General features: G+C 39.7%; 1 protein-coding gene across 2 annotated transcripts in view; it reads left to right on the forward strand.

The window, feature by feature from the left end:
- CEP112 (centrosomal protein 112) overlaps positions 1-22,166 on the forward strand; it is a 560,812-nt gene that overhangs the window by 262,022 nt on the left and 276,624 nt on the right. The window lies entirely within an intron of this gene.

Here is a 22,166-nt window from a genome sequence, read left to right on the forward strand (position 1 = left end):
CAGGAAGACAACAGATGAACACGAAGAGAATATCAATAGAGAGTTGGAGGGGCTCAACAGCAGATTGGAGTTGGCAGAAGAAAGAATCAGTGAACTTGAAGATGAGGCAATTGAAATCAGGAGCAGAGAGGAAAGAATGAAGAAAAGGTAACAGAGTTTGAGGAACCTGTGGGACACCATAAAGTGTCCTAATATATGTATTGTGGGAGTCCCAGAAGGAGAAGAGAGAAAGGAATAGAGAGGATATTCATAGAAATAATGGCTCAAAATTTCCCAAATTTGCAGAAGATGTGAATATACACGTCCAAGATGCTCAGTGAACCCCAAACAGGATAAACCCAAATGGACCCACACTGTGCCATTTTATAATCAAACTGTCAGATGCCCAAAGCTCAAGAGAGAATTTTGGAAGCCACAAGGGAGAATCAAAGTGTCACATAAAAGGGAACCTCAATAAGATTAAGTGCCCATTTCTCATCAGAAATCGCGGAGGCAAGAAGGCAGGAGGAAGACATATTTAAAATGCTGAAAGTAAAAAATTGCCTACCAACGATTCTGTATCTCACAAAACTGTCTTTCAAAAATGTGAGAAGGATTATGACATTCCCAGATAAACAAAAGCTGAGGGACTTCGTCACCAGTAGAGTGGCCCTACAAGAAATGCTAAAGGGAGCCCTTCAGGTTGAAAAGAAAGGACACTAGACACTTGACTGAGGCCCTGTGAAAAAAATTAACATCTCTGGTAAAGATAATAACATGGATAAATATAAATACCAGTACTGTTGTAGTTTTGATATGTAACTCCCTGTTTTACTTGCTGCAGAACCTAAAAGGCAAATGTATGAAATGTAATGAAAAAATCAGTGCTGTTGGACTCATAAAGTATAAATAGGTAATTTGTGAGAACTACATAAAAGCGGGGGATCAGAGGGATATAGGAATAAAATTTATATAATTATGTTAAGTTGGTATCAAAGCAAATGAGATTGTTATAGATTTAGCATGTTAAATTTAAGTACCATGGTAACCACAAAGAAAGCATCAGACAATATGCAAACCTGTAGGGACAGAAAGCGGAGTACAGGCTGGTAGGGGTAGGGGCAGGGGCAGTGGGGAGTTAATGCAAAATAACTGTAGAGTTTCTCTTTTGGGTGAGAAGGGAAAGTTGTAGTAAGGATGGTGATGAGGGTACGGCAACATTGTCAATGTGATTGAACCCGCTGAATGGTATGCTTGGGAAGGGTTGGGATGGGAAGGTTTATGTTCAATATATGTTTCCTCAATTAAAAAAAAAAAAAAGAGAAACCAAAAAGATAGTGACAATTAAATGCAATGCTTGATACCCTGTGGGATCTAAGAACGGAGGAGAAACGGCTCAAGAGGCCATAAGAAAATACTGGAATATAGAATGTAAGCTTTATATCAACATTAAATTTCTTGAATTTGTTAACTGTGCTTAAGGTGACTACAATATCCTTGTTCATAGGAAATGTATATAGAAGTACTGTGTGCCATCTGCTTAAATATTCAAAAGATAGGAAAGAAGGAAGGGAGGAGGGAAGGAGGGAGGCAGATTGGGAGGAAGGGAAAGAAATGGCAAAGGTGACAAAATGTTAAAATTGGTGGATCTGGGTATCTGGGAGTTGGGTGGGTGTACGTTAGAGTTCTCTGTGTGGGGTTGTATTGTTTTTGCACCTGTCCTGTAAGTTTGAAATTATTTCAACATAAAACGTTTCTTGAAAAGCCCAAATGAGACACCACTGCACACCTGTTAGAAAGTCTAAAAATGTAAAATACTGAACACAACAGGTATTGGTGAGGATGTGGAACATAGATGGTGGATGTATAAAACAGTACAACCAATTTTGAAAACAGTTTCTTAAAAATTTTAACAGACATCTCATACATGATGCAGGCATTCCACACCTAGATATTTATATAAAACTTCAAAATACAAACTATTCTCTAATGACAAAAAGCATATCAGTGGTTGCTTGGGAATGGGGGTGCAGGAAGCAGCAGTAAGCACGGTTTATGAGGAGAAGAAATTTTGGGGCGTGATGGATATGTTTACTGTTTTGATTGTGGTAATGGTTTCCCCTGTGTATACATGTTGGAACTTCTCAAATTGTATACTTTGTGCAGTTATTGTATTTAAATTAAAACTCAAACCATTAGAAAAATTTTTTAAATTTTTTGCTTGGGTTTCCTTTTTCAGTCCAAGTAATTTTTGGACCCCAACTACACATCACCCTCTTCACTACTCAGTGGTGATCAGGAAATACGCACTGCCTGATCCAGTGATGCTCCCAGCCTTTTCAATTATTTCTTCCCGTAACCATCTAATCCAGGGACTGCAGCTGTGCTGCCAGCCACAAATACACCTCTCAGATAATAGGTCAAGTGCCAGACTCCTAACCATTAGGCTGCCGTAATCAGAGACCCAGGCTGTGAAGCTACAGAGCCTAGGTTCCTGGACCTGGGCGAGTGTCTGGAACCTGGGTTTCATTGGGCATTGACACTTAGTGAAAGGCCACTGGCCACTGAGGCAGGGCCTCCTCTTTTTTGTTTTTGTTCTGCCTTGATTTTTTTCTCAGTTTGTTGAAGACAAGTGGCACCCTTATCTAGAGTGAGAGTTTGGACGGCCAAGATGGAGACAGTTCTTTTCAGTAACTGTAGTATGAAATGTATATGTTTAGTTTTAAGGATATGGCATTTTAAAAATGTTTTCTGTGTAGTGATATGGCTAGCTCATTATTCCCAATCTCTAGATACATTAAAAATCTAAAGTAGAAGTAACCTCTACTCGGTCATCCATTATTTAGCCCATGCTTATGGAGCCACTCCTTTGTGCTAATCAGTGTTCCAGGTGCTTAGGATATGGCAGTGAGCAAAATAGGCCAAGTCCCTGCCCTTCGGGTAGAGGAGACAAGCAGCAACAATGCTACACATGCATGTACACACATACACACACGGTATAGTGTAAGGTAAGGCAATGATAACTCCTGTGAAGGAAAGTCAAGCAGGAAAAGGTATTTTTGGGTGAAGGGGCTATTATATATATGGTTGTTATTTCAGATAAGGTGTTATTTTAGATGAAGTTGTCAGTGAAGGACTATAAAGAAGTGATATTCAAATTAAGACCTGAATTAAGCAAATAAGAAAGCTGTATAAAACCCTGAGGTAAGGAAGAAGCGCCCCGGGCAGAGGAAGGAGCAGGTGCCATGGTGGTGTGGGAATGGGTTTGAATGTGGCTCTAATGGTCTGAGCCAGGGAGAGGGGCAGGAGCAAAGGTTAAGCAGAAGGCAGACCTGGAGACCCTGGCAGGGAGTTTAGTTTTTATTCTGAGTTTGATGAGAAGCCATTGGAGCACTTGAGCAAGTTCTGGTTTGTGTTTTAAAAAGTTCTCTAGCTGCTATGTGGAGCACTGATGGTGGTGGAAGCAGGAGAGGGGGCAGGGAGGCTGGTCAGGAGACCACTGCAGTAGTCCGGTGAGACTACGTGGCTTGGCCTGGGCTGGTAGTGGTGAGGGTGATGGCAAGTGATTAGAGTTGGGATATATTTTCAGGAAAAACTTAGCATTGGATGTGAAATGAAGTGTGAGGGACAGAGAGAAATCAAACATGATTGATAAATTTTCAACCTGAGCTGCAGGTGAATGTTGACAATAAGCCCTGAGATGTGAGTAGACAGCGAAAAGAGTGGAAGTCCTCGGACTGACCCCAGGGGAGGCCAACATTTAGCAATAGGGAAGAGGTGGCGGAAGCAGCAAGGGAGACTGAGAAGGAGCAGACGGTTGAAGTGAATGAAAAACTAGGAAGTGTGGTTTCCCAGAAGCCCGGTGAATTAAGTGTTCCAGGAAGGAGGGGGTGAGTAAGCGATTGTTTCAGGTTCTGCCAAGACGGGAAGTTAGTTGGGAACAGAGATTTGGCAAGAAGGTCATTAGCGACCCCAACAAGACCAGTTTCAGTGGCGCACAGGAGAAAAACCTGAATGATGTGGGTGGAAGAGAGAAGAGAATGGGAACATAACTGAATTTTGAAAGAAAGAGGAGCAAAGAAATGGGATGTAGCTAGGGAGATAGGTGGGGTCAAGGGAAAGTTAAAAAGATGAGATAGAGTGAAAATGTTTGTTTGTTGATGGAAACGATGCAAATGGAGAAGAAAATATTGATGATGCCGAGACCAGTGGAATAATTGTGAGAGCAGTATGCTTCATTCGACAAGAAGCGATGCAATCCAATTCACAGATGGAAGAATTCGCCTTAGATGGCCGCCAAGTCAGTTCATCCATTCCAGCAGTAGGAAAGTCAGAGGCCAGGCAGAGGCCAGGTCAATTTGGTAATGAAGAAGATGGAGTAGTTTTCTTCTATTTCTAATTCTATTTTTTTGATTGCTCCTGAATGCCACATAGTTTCATTCAAAATGATTGGTAAATAATTGTTAAACATTGTGGTTCTTGAGATGAGGAAAGTGAAAAAGAAAGTAAAGTCAGGGTCCACATACTGAAGTAGTTTTTAACCTGATCGATCTGTTTGTCCTTCTAAATTCCATAGTAGTTGACAGACTTTGATGATTTTTATATTTCATATGCATTCAACAGCAGTGATGAACTAGATTAAGACAAATGCAAATTTTCATCAAGAATGGAATGTATTTTAGAGAAACACCTACAGGTAAAATAAACTGAAGTTAAAACATAGGGTTAGGGTATGTTTCTTCCCCAAGAATTTTGAACTCCATTTAAGAGGACGAAGTTTTAGTTTCATGAAATTTCTCAATTTCTGTAGCTTGAGTTGACCATCATGAAACCATGAAAAAAGCTCTTTTGAAGCATTTAACTATCTAAATTCTTCCTGAGTTTTAATTGTGATCTGGCAGATAAAAATACAAAAATTGTAGCTAATTTTTCAAAAAGTTTTAAAAGCTCCTGGTAATTACTGTCACTCATCACCTAGAGGACAAGGTGAGTATTTTGAAATGTTAATGGGAAAGAAACGTGCAGGGGATAGTGCCTGCTTCAGCACATGCATCGTTGATTAGCGTTCCCACTCCGTCCCTGTTGTGCTTCCAGCCTTCAGATCTCAGTGTTTCATGGGCCTGGGGGAGCTGCAGCAGGCTTTTGTCCCTGGCTAGTGCTGTTTGACCAGAGAGGAAAAGAAATGAAGAAGCATTATATGCTGGCAGGCCCTTGTCCCATCTCTAAAAGCAGTTAGCACTGTAATATTAAACTTTTAAATAAAGAGAACTTGAATGACTAAATGAATTGTTGATTGACAGATTTCATGGATGCCTGTTTTTGTAGTAACAAATCTCTAATCCTGGAGCCCTACGGCCACCCACAGATGACACATTCTATCTCTCCTCTTGACACTGCTTGCTTTTTGCTATTTTTTTTTTTTGGTGCCTGTTTCAATCAAGCCGTTGTTCAGTAAGACAGACCATATTGCAATATTTTCTGTGCTAAAATGTATTTTTATTCTAACTCCAAAAATTCTGAGCAGATTGTATGTGCCCTTAAGTTTATTTTTAAGAGAGTTTATTTCATGTTTAATGGAATGTCCAGTAGCACCTTTTACATCATATAGCTGCATTTTTTTTTTCAAGATTCAACATCTTTTAGTAAATGTAGACAAAACCAGTCTAGAGAAACAGTGCTAACTTTACAATAGATTCTGCCCACTGAAGCTTACTAGAGAATCTGGTAACTTAATTTGATAATCCATACATGCTATTTTGCAACTGCAGGTGCAAAACTGCACAGAGCCCTAGCTTGGTGTTATTCTGTATCCCATTAAGTAGAAAATACCGGGGCATGATGCACTAGTATTTTAGTGTGGCTCTTAATGCCATGAATCTTATCAACTATATAAAAAGTATCATAAAATTCCACTACCAAGAAGGAAGTTTTTCATAGGGAGCCCTTGCATAGGATTTGGGATGATAGAAACGTATTACCTGGCAAGCCCAATAGGAAAATCTGTTTTTTAATGGCTAACATTTTAAAGCAACATGCCCCTTGGACTATTAGTCTGATATATATATAATTGTTGATAAGAGTCCACAGTGTTTGAACTGCCCTTCATCTCCCTTTTTAAAAAAGGAGCACGGTTAGAGCAGTTTGTTATTATAGAAGGTAGTGATCAAGTGTTCCAGCCACATTGATCTGAGGTGGAGATGCCAGAACTGCCTTGGCATAGTATTCAGGAAAAAGTTAAACATTTCAGGGAAAGGAGAGTATTAGAATGGTTTTGTTACCTTAGACTCACCACGTGGAAGGGGCTAGAGGACACTCCCTTCACTGAAGAGCTGAGGAAAGCACTGGTGGTGGGGACAGCGACACCACTGGCAGCTCTGTGGTGGCTTCTTCTGTCATGCTACTGGGTGGCCTAATTTCAATAGGATAGTGGAGTCCAAAATAGCAGATACCAGGTGGAGGCACTAACTGTCAGCTGCAGGGTGGAAGTGATTACTATAATGGGCAGCAAGAGTAGAGTGTCAGTCAGGGCGTTTTACCCTGCAGGGATCTGTGGTGATAGTGAACGGAGCAGGGTGTTCTGAGGGGTAAGATAGACAGCCAACCAGGGTGCCGCTTGACTTTAGCCCAACATCTCCATATCTGAGTCCTTTATTTTGATTAATCTTTTGGCTGCTGAGAGTTTATCATTAAGTAGTTTTTTTTCAAGAAGGGCTTACAGGTGTATTCATTGCATTTTTGCATGCTTGATAATTTTTATGTGTTCCCTTATTTCTGAAGTATAGTTTGGCTGGGCATAAAATTTTGGTCATCCTTTCTGTTCTGAAACTTTATGCACACTGTCTTTGGCATTAAGTTTTACTCAGCACAGGTTCTCTAGTCATCTCATGGCTGCCTGAATTTTATCCTCAAATTTTTTTTAATCAAGAGTGGTTTAGTGCTAGGTATATACCCTGAGAAAGTGAAAACAGACACTTGTACATCAGTGTTCGTAGCAGCATTATTTACAATAGCGAAAAGGTGGGGTGGTGGTGGTGGGGGGGGGATGTGTCCTTCTACAACTGAATGGATAACGGAAATGTGGTATATATATACACAATGAAATATTATTCAGCCATAAGAAGGAGTGAAGTTCTGAGACAGGCAGCATAGAAGAACCTTGAAAACATGATGCTCAGTGAAAAAAGCAAGACACATAAGGACCAATATTGTATGATGTCACTTATACGAGATGACTAGATTAGAGGTTACTAGGAAATGAGGGAAGTGGGGAAGGAGAAATGTATCTTTGGTTGATATGGAGAGTGTAAAAAAAAACAAAAGTGGATTAGGGGCTATATTTTTTAGTTACTCAGTATTTGAGCTTAACATAATATCCTTGAGTCATTCTTTTTCTCAGTCTGAATCAATTTTTCTTGGTATATGGTGTCCCTTTTTGATGTATGCATCAAACTCTTCATTTTAGGAAAATTTTCTGATTTCTGATATCATATCTGTATATACATAGATTTATTTTTTCCATTTTGTCTCTATATTATCTTCTCTTTGTCTCCTTCCTGAGCCTTTACTATGATTTACTTGAGCCTTTCATCTATACCACTCTCATTCAGTTTTCAGCTGTGTTTATTCAGCCTATTGTTCTTTTTAATTTAGACTTAATTTCGTGAGGGAATCGTTTTGGCCTAGTTAATTTTTTAATACATTCTATATTGTTTTATCTTCTTGTCTTTGAGTTCTTCTTTCATTGTACTCATGCTCTTATTTAGTTCTGTAACTCTAATCATTTCTGTTTTTTAAGATACTTAAAAATGAGTCTGCCTTCCTTCTTTCCTCCTTCTCTCCTTCCCTCCCTCCCCTTCTTTCCTTTCTTCCTACTTCTTTCTCCTTGTCTTGCTAAGTTCATTTGTTGTATTTTTTTTCCTGATAGAATATTTTTATACTTGTCCAGGATCTTTTTTCCCCCTCATCTTGCTTGGGCTTAAAGTGGTTTGTCTTTAGAAAACTAGATATAGAGTTACCCTTCGATCCAGCGATTGCTCTTCTTGGTATATGCCCGGAAGATCAGAAAGCAGTGACACAAACAGATATCTGCATGCCAGTGTTCATGGCAGCATTATTCACAATTGCCAAGAGATAGAAACAACCCAAATGTCCTTCAAAAGATGAGTGGATAAATGAAATGTGGCATATACACACGATGGAATACTATGGGACTGTAAGAAGGAACAATGGAGGCGGGGCAAGATGGCAGACTGGTGAGCTGTATGTTTTAGTTACTCCTCCAGGAAAGTAGGTAAAAAGCCAGGAACTGCGTGGACTGGACACCACAGAGCAATCTGTCTTTGGGCATACTTCATACAACACTCATGAAAACGTGGAACTGCTGAGATCAGCGAAATCTGTAAGTTTTTGCAGCCAGGGGACCCGCGCCCCTCCCTGCCAGGCTCAGTCCCGGGGGAGGAGGGGCTGTCAGCTCCGGGAAGGAGAAGGGAGAATTGCAGTGGCTGCTCTTATCGGAAACTCATTCTACTGATTCAAACTCCAACCATAGATAGACTGACACCAGACACCAGAGGCTCTGAGAGCAGCCAGCCCAGCAGAGAGGAGACAGGCATAGAAAAAAAACAACACGAAAAACTCCAAAATAAAAGCAGAGGATTTTTGGAGTTCTGGTGAACACAGAAAGGGGAAGGGCGGAGATCAGGCCTTGAGGCGCATATGCAAATCCCGAAGCAAAGCTGATCTCTCTGCCCTGTGCACCTTTCCTTAATGGCCCTGGTTGCTTTGTCTATTAGCATTTCAATAACCCATTAGATCTCTGAGGAGGGCCGTTTTTTTTTTGTTTTTTTTTTTTTTTAAATCCTTTTTGCATTTTCTAAAACAATTACTCTAAGAAGCTCAATACAGAAAGCTTCAAAGAATTGCAATTTGGGCACGTCAAGTCAAGAGCAGAACTAAGAGAGCTCTGAGACAAAAGGCAATAATCCAGTGGCTGAGAAAATTCACTAAACAACACAACTTCCCAAGAAAAGGGGGGTGTCCGCTCACAGCCACCATCCTGGTGGACAGGAAACACTCCTGCCCATCGCCAGCCCCATAGCCCAGAGCTGCCCCAGACAACCCAGTGTGACGGAAGTGCTTCAAATAACAGGCACACACCACAAAACTGGGCGTGGACATTAGCCTTCCCTGCAACCTCAGCTGAATGTCCCAGAGCTGGGAAGGGGGAGCAGTGTGAATTAACAGAGCCCCATTCAGCCATCATTTGAGCAGACTGGGAGCCTCCCAACACAGCCCAGCAGCCCAGAACTGCCCTGGGGGGACGGCACTCACCTGTGACATAGCACAGTCATCCCTCAACAGAGGACCCGGGGTGCACGGCCTGGAAGAGGGGCCCACTTGCAAGTCTCAGGAGCCATACGCCAATACCAAAGACTTGTGGGTCAGTGGCAGAGACAAACTGTGGCAGGACTGAACTGAAGGATTAGACTATTGCAGCAGCTTTAAAACTCTAGGATCATCAGGGAGATTTGATTGTTAGGGCCACCCCCCCTCCCCGACTGCCCAGAAACACGCCCCACATACAGGGCAGGCAACACCAACTACACACGCAAGCTTGGTACACCAATTGGGCCCCACAAGACTCACTCCCCCACTCACCAAAAAGGCTAAGCAGGGGAGATCTGGCTTGTGGAGAACAGGTGGCTCGTGGACGCCACCTGCTGGTTAGTTAGAGAAAGTGTACTCCACGAAGCTGTAGATCTGATAAATTAGAGATAAGGACTTCAACTGGTCTACAAACCCTAAAAGAACCCTATCAAGTTCAGCAAATGCCACGAGGCCAAAAACAACAGAAAATTATAAAGCATATGAAAAAACCAGACGATATGGATAACCCAAGCCCAAGCACCCAAATCAAAAGACCAGAAGAGACACAGCACCTAGAGCAGCTACTCAAAGAACTAAAGATGAACAATGAGACCATAGTATGGGATATGAAGGAAATCAAGAAGACCCTAGAAGAGCATAAAGAAGACATTGCAAGACTAAATAAAAAAATGGATGATCTTATGGAAATTAAAGAAACTGTTGACCAAATTAAAAAGATTCTGGACACTCATAGTACAAGACTAGAGGAAGTTGAACAACGAATCAGTGACCTGGAAGATGACAGAATGGAAAATGAAAGCATAAAAGAAAGAATGGGGAAAAAAATTGAAAAACTCGAAATGGACCTCAGGGATATGATAGATAATATGAAACGTCCGAATATAAGACTCATTGGTGTCCCAGAAGGGGAAGAAAAGGGTAAAGGTCTAGGAAGAGTATTCAAAGAAATTGTTGGGGAAAACTTCCCAAATCTTCTAAACAACATAAATACACAAATCATAAATGCTCAGCGAACTCCAAATAGAATAAATCCAAAAAAAACCCACTCCGAGACATATACTGATCACACTGTCAAACATAGAAGAGAAGGAGCAAGTTCTGAAAGCAGCAAGAGAAAAGCAATTCACCACATACAAAGGAAACAGCATAAGACTAAGTAGTGACTACTCAGGAGCCACCATGGAGGCGAGAAGGCAGTGGCACGATATATTTAAAATTCTGAGTGAGAGGAATTTCCAGCCAAGAATACTTTATCCAACAAAGCTCTCCTTCAAATTTGAGGGGGAGCTTAAATTTTTCACAGACAAAGAAATGCTGAGAGAATTTGCTAACAAGAGACCTGCCCTACTGGAGATACTAAAGGGAGCCCTACAGACAGAGAAACAAAGACAGGACAGAGAGACTTGGAGAAAGGTTCAGTACTAAAGAGATTCGGTATGGGTACAATAAAGGATATTAATAGAGAGAGGGAAAAATATGGCAAACATAATCCAAAGGATAAGATGGCCGATTCAAGAAATGCCTTCACGGTTTTAACGTTGAATGTAAATGGATTAAACTCCCCAATTAAAAGATATAGATTCGCAGAATGGATCAAAAAAAATGAACCATCAATATGTTGCATACAAGAGACTCATCTTAGACACAGGGACACAAAGAAACTGAAAGTGAAAGGATGGAAAAAAATATTTCATGCAAGCTACAGCCAAAAGAAAGCAGGTGTAGCAATATTAATCTCAGATAAAATAGACTTCAAATGCAGGGATGTTTTGAGAGACAAAGAAGGCCACTACATACTAATAAAAGGGGCAATTCAGCAAGAAGAAATAACAATCGTAAATGTCTATGCACCCAATCAAGGTGCCACAAAATACATGAGAGAAACACTGGCAAAACTAAAGGAAGCAATTGATGTTTCCACAATAATTGTGGGAGACTTCAACACATCACTCTCTCCTATAGATAGATCAACCAGACAGAAGACCAATAAGGAAACTGAAAACCTAAACAATCTGATAAATGAATTAGATTTAACAGACATCTACAGGACATTACATCCCAAATCACCAGGATACACATACTTTTCTCGTGCTCACGGAACTTTCTCCAGAATAGATCATATGCTGGGACATAAAACAAGCCTCAATAAATTTAAAAAGATTGAAATTATTCAAAGCACATTCTCTGACCACAATGGAATACAATTAGAAGTCAATAACCATCAGAGACTTAGAAAATTCACAAATACCTGGAGGTTAAACAACACACTCCTAAACAATCAGTGGGTTAAAGAAGAAATAGCAAGAGAAATTGCTAAATATATAGAGACGAATGAAAATGAGAACACAACATACCAAAACCTATGGGATGCAGCAAAAGCAGTGCTAAGGGGGAAATTTATAGCACTAAACGCATATATTAAAAAGGAAGAAAGAGCCAAAATCAAAGAACTAATGGATCAACTGAAGAAGCTAGAAAATGAACAGCAAACCAATCCTAAACCAAGTACAAGAAAAGAAATAACAAGGATTAAAGCAGAAATAAATGACATAGAAAACAAAAAAACAATAGAAAGGATAAATATCACCAAAAGTTGGTTCTTTGAGAAGATCAACAAGATTGACAAGCCCCTAGCTAGACTGACAAAATCAAAAAGAGAGAAGACCCATATAAACAAAATAATGAATGAAAAAGGTGACATAACTGCAGATCCTGAAGAAATTAAAAAAATTATAAGAGGATATTATGAACAACTGTATGGCAACAAACTGGATAATGTAGAAGAAATGGACAATTTCCTGGAAACATATGAACAACCTAGACTGACCAGAGAAGAAATAGAAGACCTCAACCAACCCATCACAAGCAAAGAGATCCAATCAGTCATCAAAAATCTTCCCACAAATAAATGCCCAGGGCCAGATGGCTTCACAGGGGAATTCTACCAAACTTTCCAGAAAGAACTGACACCAATCTTACTCAAACTCTTTCAAAACATTGAAAAAAATGGAACACTACCTAACTCATTTTATGAAGCTAACATCAATCTAATACCAAAACCAGGCAAAGATGCTACAAAAAAGGAAAACTACCGGCCAATCTCCCTAATGAATATAGATGCAAAAATCCTCAACAAAATACTTGCAAATCGAATCCAAAGACACATTAAAAAATCATACACCATGACCAAGTGGGGTTCATTCCAGGCATGCAAGGATGGTTCAACATAAGAAAAACAATCAATGTATTACAACACATTAAAAACTCGAAAGGGAAAAATCAATTGATCATCTCAATAGATGCTTTTTGAAAAAGCATTTGACAAAATCCAACATCCCTTTTTGATAAAAACACTTCAAAAGGTAGGAATTGAAGGAAACTTCCTCAACATGATAAAGAGCATATATGAAAAACCCACAGCCAGCATAGTACTCAATGGTGAGAGACTGAAAGCCTTCCCTCTAAGATCAGGAACAAGACAAGGATGCCCGCTGTCACCACTGTTATTCAACATTGTGCTGGAAGTGCTAGCCAGGGCAATCCGGCAAGACAAAGAAATAAAAGGCATCCAAATTGGAAAAGAAGAAGTAAAACTGTCATTGTTTGCAGATGATATGATCTTATATCTAGAAAACCCTGAGAAATCAACGATACACCTACTAGAGCTAATAAACAAATTTAGCAAAGTAGCGGGATACAAGATTAATGCACATAAGTCAGTAATGTTTCTATATGCTAGAAATGAACAAACTGAAGAGACGCTCAAGAAAAATATACCATTTTCAATAGCAACTAAATAAATCAAGTACCTAGGAATAAACTTAACCAAAGATGTAAAAGACCTATACAAAGAAAACTACATAACTCTACTAAAAGAAATAGAAGGGGACCTTAAAAGATGGAAAAATATTCCATGTTCATGGATAGGAAGGCTAAATGTCATTAAGATGTCAATTCTACCCAAACTCATCTACAGATTCAATGCAATCCCAATCAAAATTCCAACAACCTACTTTGCAGACTTGGAAAAGCTGGTTATCAAATTTATTGGGAAAGGGAAGATGCCTCGAATTGCTAAAGACACTCTAAAAAAGAAAAACGAAGTGGGAGGACTTACACTCCCTGACTTTGAAGCTTATTATAAAGCCACAGTTGCCAAAACAGCATGGTACTGGCACAAAGATAGACATATAGATCAATGGAATCGAATTGAGAATTCAGAGATAGACCCTCAGATCTATGGCCGACTGATCTTTGATAAGGCCCCCAAAGTCACCGAACTGAGCCATAGTGGTCTTTTCAACAAATGGGGCTGGGAGAGTTGGATATCCATATCGAAAAGAATGAAAGAGGACCCCTACCTCACCCCCTACACAAAAATTAACTCAAAATGGACCAAAGATCTGAATATAAAAGAAAGTACCATAAAACTCCTAGAAGATAATGTAGGAAAACATCTTCAAGACCTTGTATTAGGAGGCCACTTCCTAGACTTTACACCCAAAGCACAAGCAACAAAAGAGAAAATAGATAAATGGGAACTCCTCAAGCTTAGAAGTTTCTGCACCTCAAAGGAATTTCTCAAAAAGGTAAAGAGGCAGCCAACTCAATGGGAAAAAATTTTTGGAAACCATGTATCTGACAAAAGACTGATATCTTGCATATACAAAGAAATCCTACAACTCAATGACAATAGTACAGACAGCCCAATTATAAAATGGGCAAAAGATATGAAAAGACAGTTCTCTGAAGAGGAAATACAAATGGCCAAGAAACACATGAAAAAATGTTCAGCTTCACTAGCTATTAGAGAGATGCAAATTAAGACCACAATGAGATACCATCTAACTCCGGTTAGAATGGCTGCCATTAAACAAACAGGAAACTACAAATGCTGGAGGGGATGTGGAGAAATTGGAACTCTTATTCATTGTTGGTGGGACTGTATAATGGTTCAGCCACTCTGGAAGTCAGTCTGGCAGTTCCTTAGAAAACTAGATATAGAGCTACCATTCGATCCAGCGATTGCACTTCTCGGTATATACCCGGAAGATCGGAAAGCAGTGACACGAACAGATATCTGCACGCCAATGTTCATAGCAGCATTATTCACAATTGCCAAGAGATGGAAACAACCCAAATGTCCTTCAACAGATGAGTGGATAAATAAAATGTGGTATATACACACGATGGAATACTACGCGGCAGTAAGAAGGAACGATCTGGTGAAACATATGACAACATGGATGAACCTTGAAGACATAATGCTGAGCGAAATAAGCCAGGCACAAAAAGAGAAATATTATATGCTACCACTAATGTGAACTTTGAAAAATGTAAAACAAATGGTTTATAATGTAGAATGTAGGGGAACTAGCAGTAGAGAGCAATTAAGGAAGGGGGAACAATAATCCAAGAAGAACAGATAAGCTATTTAACGTTCTGGGGATGCCCAGAAATGACTATGGTCTGTTAATTTCTGATGGATGTAGTAGGAACAAGTTCACTGAAATGTTGCTATATTATGTAACTTTCTTGGGGTAAAGTAGGAACATGTTGGAAGTTAAGCAGTTATCTTAGGTTAGTTGTCTTTTTCTTACTCCCTTGTTTTGGTCTCTTTGAAATGTTCTTTTATTGTATGTTTGTTTTCTTTTTAACTTTTTTTTTCATACAGTTGATTTAAAAAAGAAGGGAAAGTTAAAAAAAAAAAAAAAGAAAAAAGACAAACAAGGAAAAAAAAAAAAAAAGATGTAGTGCCCCCTTGAGGAGCCTGTGGAGAATGCAGGGGTATTGGCCTACCCCACCTCCATGGTTGCTAACATGACCACAGACATAGGGGACTGGTGGTTTGATGGGTTGAGCCCTCTACCATAAGTTTTACCCTTGGGAAGACGGTTGCTGCAAAGGAGAGGCTAGGCCTCCCTGTATTTGTGCCTAAGAGTCTCCTCCTGAATGCCTCTTTGTTGCTCAGATGTGGCCCTCTCTCTCTGGCTAAGCCAACTTGAAAGGTGAAATCACTGCCCTCCCCCCTACGTGGGATCAGACACCCAGGGAAGTGAATCTCCCTGGCAACGTGGAATATGACTCCCGGGGAGGAATGTAGACCCGGCATCGTGGGATGGAGAACATCTTCTTGACCAAAAGGGGGATGTGAAAGGAAATGAAATAAGCTTCAGTGGCAGAGAGATTCCAAAACGAGCCGAGAGATCACTCTGGTGGGCACTCTTACGCACACTTTAGACAACCTTTTTTAGGTTCTAAAGAATTGGGGTAGCTGGTGGTGGATACCTGAAACTATTAAACTACAACCCAGAACCCATGAATCTCGAAGACAGTTGTATAAAAATGTAGCTTATGAGGGGTGACAGTGGGATTGGGAATGCCATAAGGACCAAACTCCACTTTGTCTAGTTTATGGATGGATGTGTAGAAAAGTAGGGGAAGCAAACAAACAGACAGGGGTACCCAGTGTTCTTTTTTACTTCAATTGCTCTTTTTCACTCTAATTATTATTCTTGTTATTTTTGTGTGTGTGCTAATGAAGGTGTCAGGGATTGATTTAGGTGATGAATGTACAACTATGTAATGGTACTGTAAACAATCGAAAGTACAATTTGTTTTGTATGACTGCGTGGTATGTGAATATATCTCAATAAAATGATGATTAAAAAAAAAAAAAAAAAAAAAAAAAAAAAAGAAGGAACAATGTCGTGGAACATATGACAACATGGCTGAACCTTGAAGACAATGCTGAGCGAAATAAGCCAGGCACAAAAAAAGAAATGTTATATGCTACCACTAATGTGAACATTGAAAAGTGTAAAACAAATGGTTTATAATGTAGAATGTAGGGAAACTAGTGATAGAGAGCAATTAAGGAAGGGGGGATGATAACCCAATAAGAACAGATAAGCTATCGTGGGTAAACTGAATGTTCTGGGAATGCCCAGGAATGACTATGGTCTGTTAATTTCTGATGGGTATGGTAGGAACAAGTTCACAGAAATGTTGCTATATTAGGTTACTTTCTTGGGGTAGAGTAGGAACATGTTGGAAGTAAAGTAGTTATCTTAGGTTCGTTGTCTTTTTTTTACTCCCTTGTTATGGTTTGTTTGAAATGTTTTTTTAATTGTATGTTTTTTTTAAATTTTTTTTTGATAAAGTTGATTTAAAAAAAAAGTTAATTAAAAAAAAATGAAAAAATTATGCAGAGTCCCCTTGAGGAGCTGGTGGAGAATGCAGGGGTATTGGGCTTCCCCACCTCAGTGGTTGCTGATGTGGTCACAGACATAGGGGACTGGTGGTTTGATGGGCTGAGCCCTCTACCACAGGACTTGCCCTTAGGAAGACTGTTACTGCAAAGGAGAGACTAGGCCTCCCCATAATTGTGCCTAAGAGCCTCCTCCCGAATACCTCTTTGTTCCTCAGATGTGGCTCTCTCTCTCTAGCTAAGCCAACTTGGCAGGTGAAATCACTGCCCTCCCTGCTCTGTGGGATGTGACACCCAGGGGAGTGAATCTCCCTGGCAATGTGGAATATGACTCCTGGGGAGGAATCTAGACCCGCCATTGTGGGATGGAGAACATCTTCTTGACCAAAAGGGGGATGTGAAAGGAAATGAAATAAGCTTCAGTGGCAGAGAGATTCCAAAAGGAGCCGAGAGGTCACTCTGGTGGGCACTCTTACGCACAATATAGACAACCCTTTTTAGGTTCTAATGAATTGGGGTAGCTGGTGGTAGATACCTGAAACTATCAAACTACAACCCAGAACCCATGAATCTTGAAGACGATTGTATAAAAATGTAGCTTATGAGGGGTGACAATGTGATTGGGATAGCCATATGGACCACACTCCCCTTTGTCTAGTTTATGGATGGATACGTAGAAAAATGGGGGAAGGAAAAACAAAAACAACAAAAAAAAGGTACCCAGTGTTCTTTTTTACTTTAATTGCTCTTTTTCACTTTAATTTTTATTCTTATTTTTGTGTGTGTGGTAATGAAAATGTCAAAAATTAATTTTGGTGATGCATGCACAACTATATAATGGTACTATAAACAATTGAATGTACACTTTGTTTTGTATGACTGCATGGTATGTGAAGATATCTCAATAAAATGAATAAAAAAAAGTGGTATGTCTGTTTAATCCTATTTTTTCTGACATAATATGCATGAATTCTCTTTGATTCCTTTTCTGCCTTTATTTTCAACCTGTTTTTCTTCCTCTGAGTTTCAATTTGAGGGCATAGGTATTTTGTTGCATTCACTTTCCTGTAGTCTGAGATGACAGGGGATGTAGGAAGAGAATTTAATTAGAGCTTTGAGCAGCCTTTGTTAGAGAAACTATCTGCTCTGTCTTCTAGCATCTTATTAATGTCTGGCACCAGAGTTTGCTATATGTATTGGAGGTCATTTGCTTTTTTTATGGGAGCTCTGAAATTTATGCTTCTATCAGAGGCAGTGGGCCTCAATTCACTTTTATTCGTTCAGTTTTATTCATCCCAACTGCCATTTCCACTCTATACAATTATCCTTCTCATCCCCCACGCAGAATAAGAGAGAAAAAGTAATGATAGATCTTCAGAAAATTTCTCTACACAATTGGGGTATAAGCAAAAATTCCTCAGCATTATTTCAGTGCACCAGTTCTACTTCTTGGGAACAGGGACACAATAGTCAGTCTCATGGAACTGTGCCAAAATCTTCGCTCTCTTTCTTTCACTGCCACTTGCTGAAAAGTATGGTCATGATATTATTCCTCTCTCCTTGTTTGGTTGCTGTCTCTTGTTTCGTTTTTGACATTTGTTTTTGCCCTTTTCACAGTTTTCAGCTTCCCCTGCTATCTTTGCCCAGAAGATCCAGTGCTGGGTGTGTTCAGGATGAGAAAGGAATAGGTTGCCTTGAAATATAGTCATTCTCCTGTCTGAAAACCATTTGAGCAGCAAATGAATGACATCTTCCTTGGTTTTATACAGAAGATTCTTGGATTAAGAGTAACATTATAGTAGGTGGACTCTAATTCCGTCCAAACTCTTAAGATTTCATATCTCTGCTCACTAATTGGAGCAGTTGCCATTGAGGCTCAATCTGTATCTCTGTGCTTCCTAACTGTAGACTCCCTGGTCTCATCCTCCTTTCCTAGCCAGAGTATAGGAAGTACCTCCTTCCCTACTTTCTATAGCTTTAACCCATTCTTAACACCACAGTTTATAGAATATTTATTCTTTAATTTTACTACCTTTGGATTATGTTAGTATTCTGTACCCTAATTCCTCCTTTTTAGTGCCTTGCAGTGCATCCTATCACTTACATAATTGACATTTCTGAAATTGGAGCCTCAATTGGAATGAGGACTTCATTGCCCTACTGTGAAATGACTTAGTCTGTAGTGGAGGCTTGCTGTTTGGGGGGACTAATTAACTTCACTTTTAAGTTTCAGGTTCAGAGTTAGGCAAGGAGTGGGGAGAAGAGTGGGATGGGATATGGAGAAGACCCTTTATTCAGCTCCTATCTTGACCTACAACAATGGTGATTTCATGTGGGTCTACTTAATACCTCCTAGTTACTAACACTGTTTTCTTGTCTAAACTCCAGCTACCAAGGCATCAAGCCTAATATCTCAGACGACTACTAGGTGTTACCATAAGCTTTTGCATGACAGCTGATCACTTCCATCATCCCTGGAAGACATTCTGATCTGCTTTAATATGTGTAGAGTGGGCACATACTCAGTATAGTTCTGTGGCCCACAGCTCAAAGCCTTTAGAATTAAGGATCTTGAAGACTTCCCTTCTTTTTTTCCGGGAACTCTCTAGCCAGCCTGAATTAAGCAGGGTCCTTTGCTATGGTGCATCGCATTCTTCTGTATAGCACACATTATAGGTTCTTGATCACCTTGACTTAGAGGCTTCAGTGGCCACTCAATATGCATCTTTGTGGATGCTGCCTGCTTTCATATCCTCCTTGTTTCCCAGGATTTATCACCTGCCAGTCACCATTAGTCCCTGTTCCAGTTTGCTAATACTGCTGTTTTGCAAAACACCAGAAATGGATTGGCTTTTATCACGGGGGTTAATTTGGTTACCAAGTTACAGTCTTAAGGCCATAAGGTGTCAAAGTTAAGGCACAAACAATCGGGTGTCTTCACTGGAGGATGGCCAATGGTGTCCAGAAAACCTCTGTTAGCTGGGAAGGCATGTGGCTGGCATCTGCTTGTTCCTAGGTTGTGTTTCAAAACAGTATTCTCCAAATGTTGCTCTTGGGGTGTTTTTTCCTCTTTTAGCTGCAGCTCTTCCAAAATTTCACTGTCAGTTGCTCTCTCTTGGCTGAAGCTTCAAGCTCCTTCTGTCTGAGCTTATATAGTGTTCCAGTAAACTAATCAAGGCCCATGCTGAATGGGCGGGGCCATGTCTCCATGGAAATTATCTAATCAGAGGTATCACCTACAGTTGGGCGGTTCACATCTCCATGGAAACACTCAGTCAAAGAGTTCCAATCTAATCAACACTAATAAGCCTGCCCCCACAGATTGCATCAAAGATTATGGCATTTTGGGGGGCATAGTACATCCAAACTAGCACATTCCCTTAGACATTACTGTTGGTCAACTAAAAGTTTCAAGAAGTCCAAGGTAAAGAGGATCTGCTGTGTCATGTTTACTTACATGAAAGAGCTAGGGACCAGGAAGTCCTTGGGGAGTGCCAGACCCCCTCCATGATGGCATTCATGGTCATGGGTGCCACATAGATGCTCCCAAAATATTGGGGTTTTTCTACACTTTTGCTAGAAGATGCTGACCACGGAGACCTGGCAAAGACCAGAAAGGGCCAGTAACATCTAGAAATTGACCAAGGAATGCTGACAAGCCTTTATGCCTTTCAAAGGCAACAGAAGCTCATTATCCAGCAACCTTGGGATTTGTTAATTAACTAGCAGTACTGAGCAACAGGCCCTGGCAAAATAACAAACTAGTAATAATTTATAAGCATTGGTCTTTAGGCTTGTTGCTCCATTATCACTGTTTCATATTTTTTTTCTTATTTTCAAAAATGAATAAACTGAAATTTGGACATGGGCAGGGTGCTTAAACAATCTATCAGAACTCTTCATATGACTCAGAAGAAGTTCCTATGGAAACACATTTTTACTTGAGCCTAGAATGAGGCGGCATCATTACTAGTGATCACACAGGTTTGTCTAGTCAAGTATCCTAGGGGGAAATTTTTTTTTAATTTTTCTGCCCCAATTATAGGTCAATTTGTTACTTTTCCTTAAGAACATTCTAAAATATTTTGCTTTCTGTCAATTTTAAATCACATCCATTCTCCCAGTATTTCTGAAGCCTTTGAGAAGATCTCAGAACTTTCTACTGCCTTCTACTTTCCTTTATTTTCTTACATGCTTAAATAATTTAAACTAAAATTTATAATTTTATTATAGTGATGCTTGATAGTGTAACACTGAGTAGAAATAAGAATGTCTAAGAAATAAAAATGTTTGAACTCAATAATTCATATACTCAGTGGGATGAAGAAAAATGCCATGATGTCAATAAAATTTTAAGTCCTCTCTTTTGTTGGTATTAATGTTGTAGCTGTGGGGATCACAGAATAAAACATACAACATCTAATAATCCGAGAAAACGTTTTTATTTACTTGGTATAGCATTTTAGGAGAAACTTTTTATACTGACTTTTTTTCTGTATGTTGACAACAGTAGAATAGTGTGGGAGGGGAGAACCCTAAATTTTAAAGAAACATAAATTCGCTAGAATACATTTCTGGTCTCAGATGCAAAATAAATTTTTCCATATTATTTTAGACATTATTTTGTCCTGCTAAGTGTATATATTCAAGAATTAGTATGTTTTTTCATCTAAAATGTAATAAATTTATGAGTGGTCAGAAATTGTTGGTTTTCCAATGCTTTTAGAAAAATCACAATAGGAAAACATCCTGAAACCTACATCCTAAAACTAATTTAATTTGTGTTTTATGATTCTTGGTTTGCAATGAGGACATGAAAGTTCCAGATTTAAAAAGAATATAACTTCTGAAATTGTGTGCAGCGTGCATGCCTGCTGAAATGATTGCTATAGCTTTAAGATAAGGTAGTCTAGTGCTTCACTGCACGAAAGAGGATCGATTTGGAGCAGGCTCCTACTGTTAGCTTCTTTGAAGATGGATTCTCACACTGAAAATAACACTACATATTCTAGATAGCAGCAGTTTTTCCCCCTGAAATCCACCAAAACTGAAGAAAAATCCAAGTGACTGTTCTTAGCAGCTGTGTGGCCTGGAGTTCACTGGGGAAGCTGGCTTCCTGCAGTCCTCTATTCATCACCTGCTTCAAAGACAGCCTGGCTGGCTATAGTTTGCAGGCCAGGTAGGGTGCCATTGTGCGCTGCCTGGGAGGATTAGTATCAAAAGCTGCGGCAACCAGGCCCTTGGTCTCGGGCTGCCATTCAGTCTAGCAGGGAGAGGCTAAGGCTGGCCAAGGTCACAGGCTCCAGTGCGGAGTGGACTGGGAAAGGATCCTCAGAACAGAATGCTTTTTATGAAATCATGGCACAAGCTTGCCGCACAGCAGGTGTCCTTCTGGAACACATAACATCTGTTTATGTTGGTATACCGTAGCTGACAACGAGATAATAGAGCTTTGAAATTTATCATTTTATTTTTAAAAAGACAACTGTATGTACAATAATCCAGATGCGTATTTAGCTTGGCTCTTTTATCTGAAAATCATGAAGAAAACTGACTGATTTAACTGCTTTTTACGTGTATGTATTTAAGC

The sequence above is a fragment of the Choloepus didactylus genome, chromosome 18, assembly GCF_015220235.1.
Source record: "Choloepus didactylus isolate mChoDid1 chromosome 18, mChoDid1.pri, whole genome shotgun sequence".
Lineage (NCBI taxonomy): Eukaryota > Metazoa > Chordata > Mammalia > Pilosa > Megalonychidae > Choloepus > Choloepus didactylus.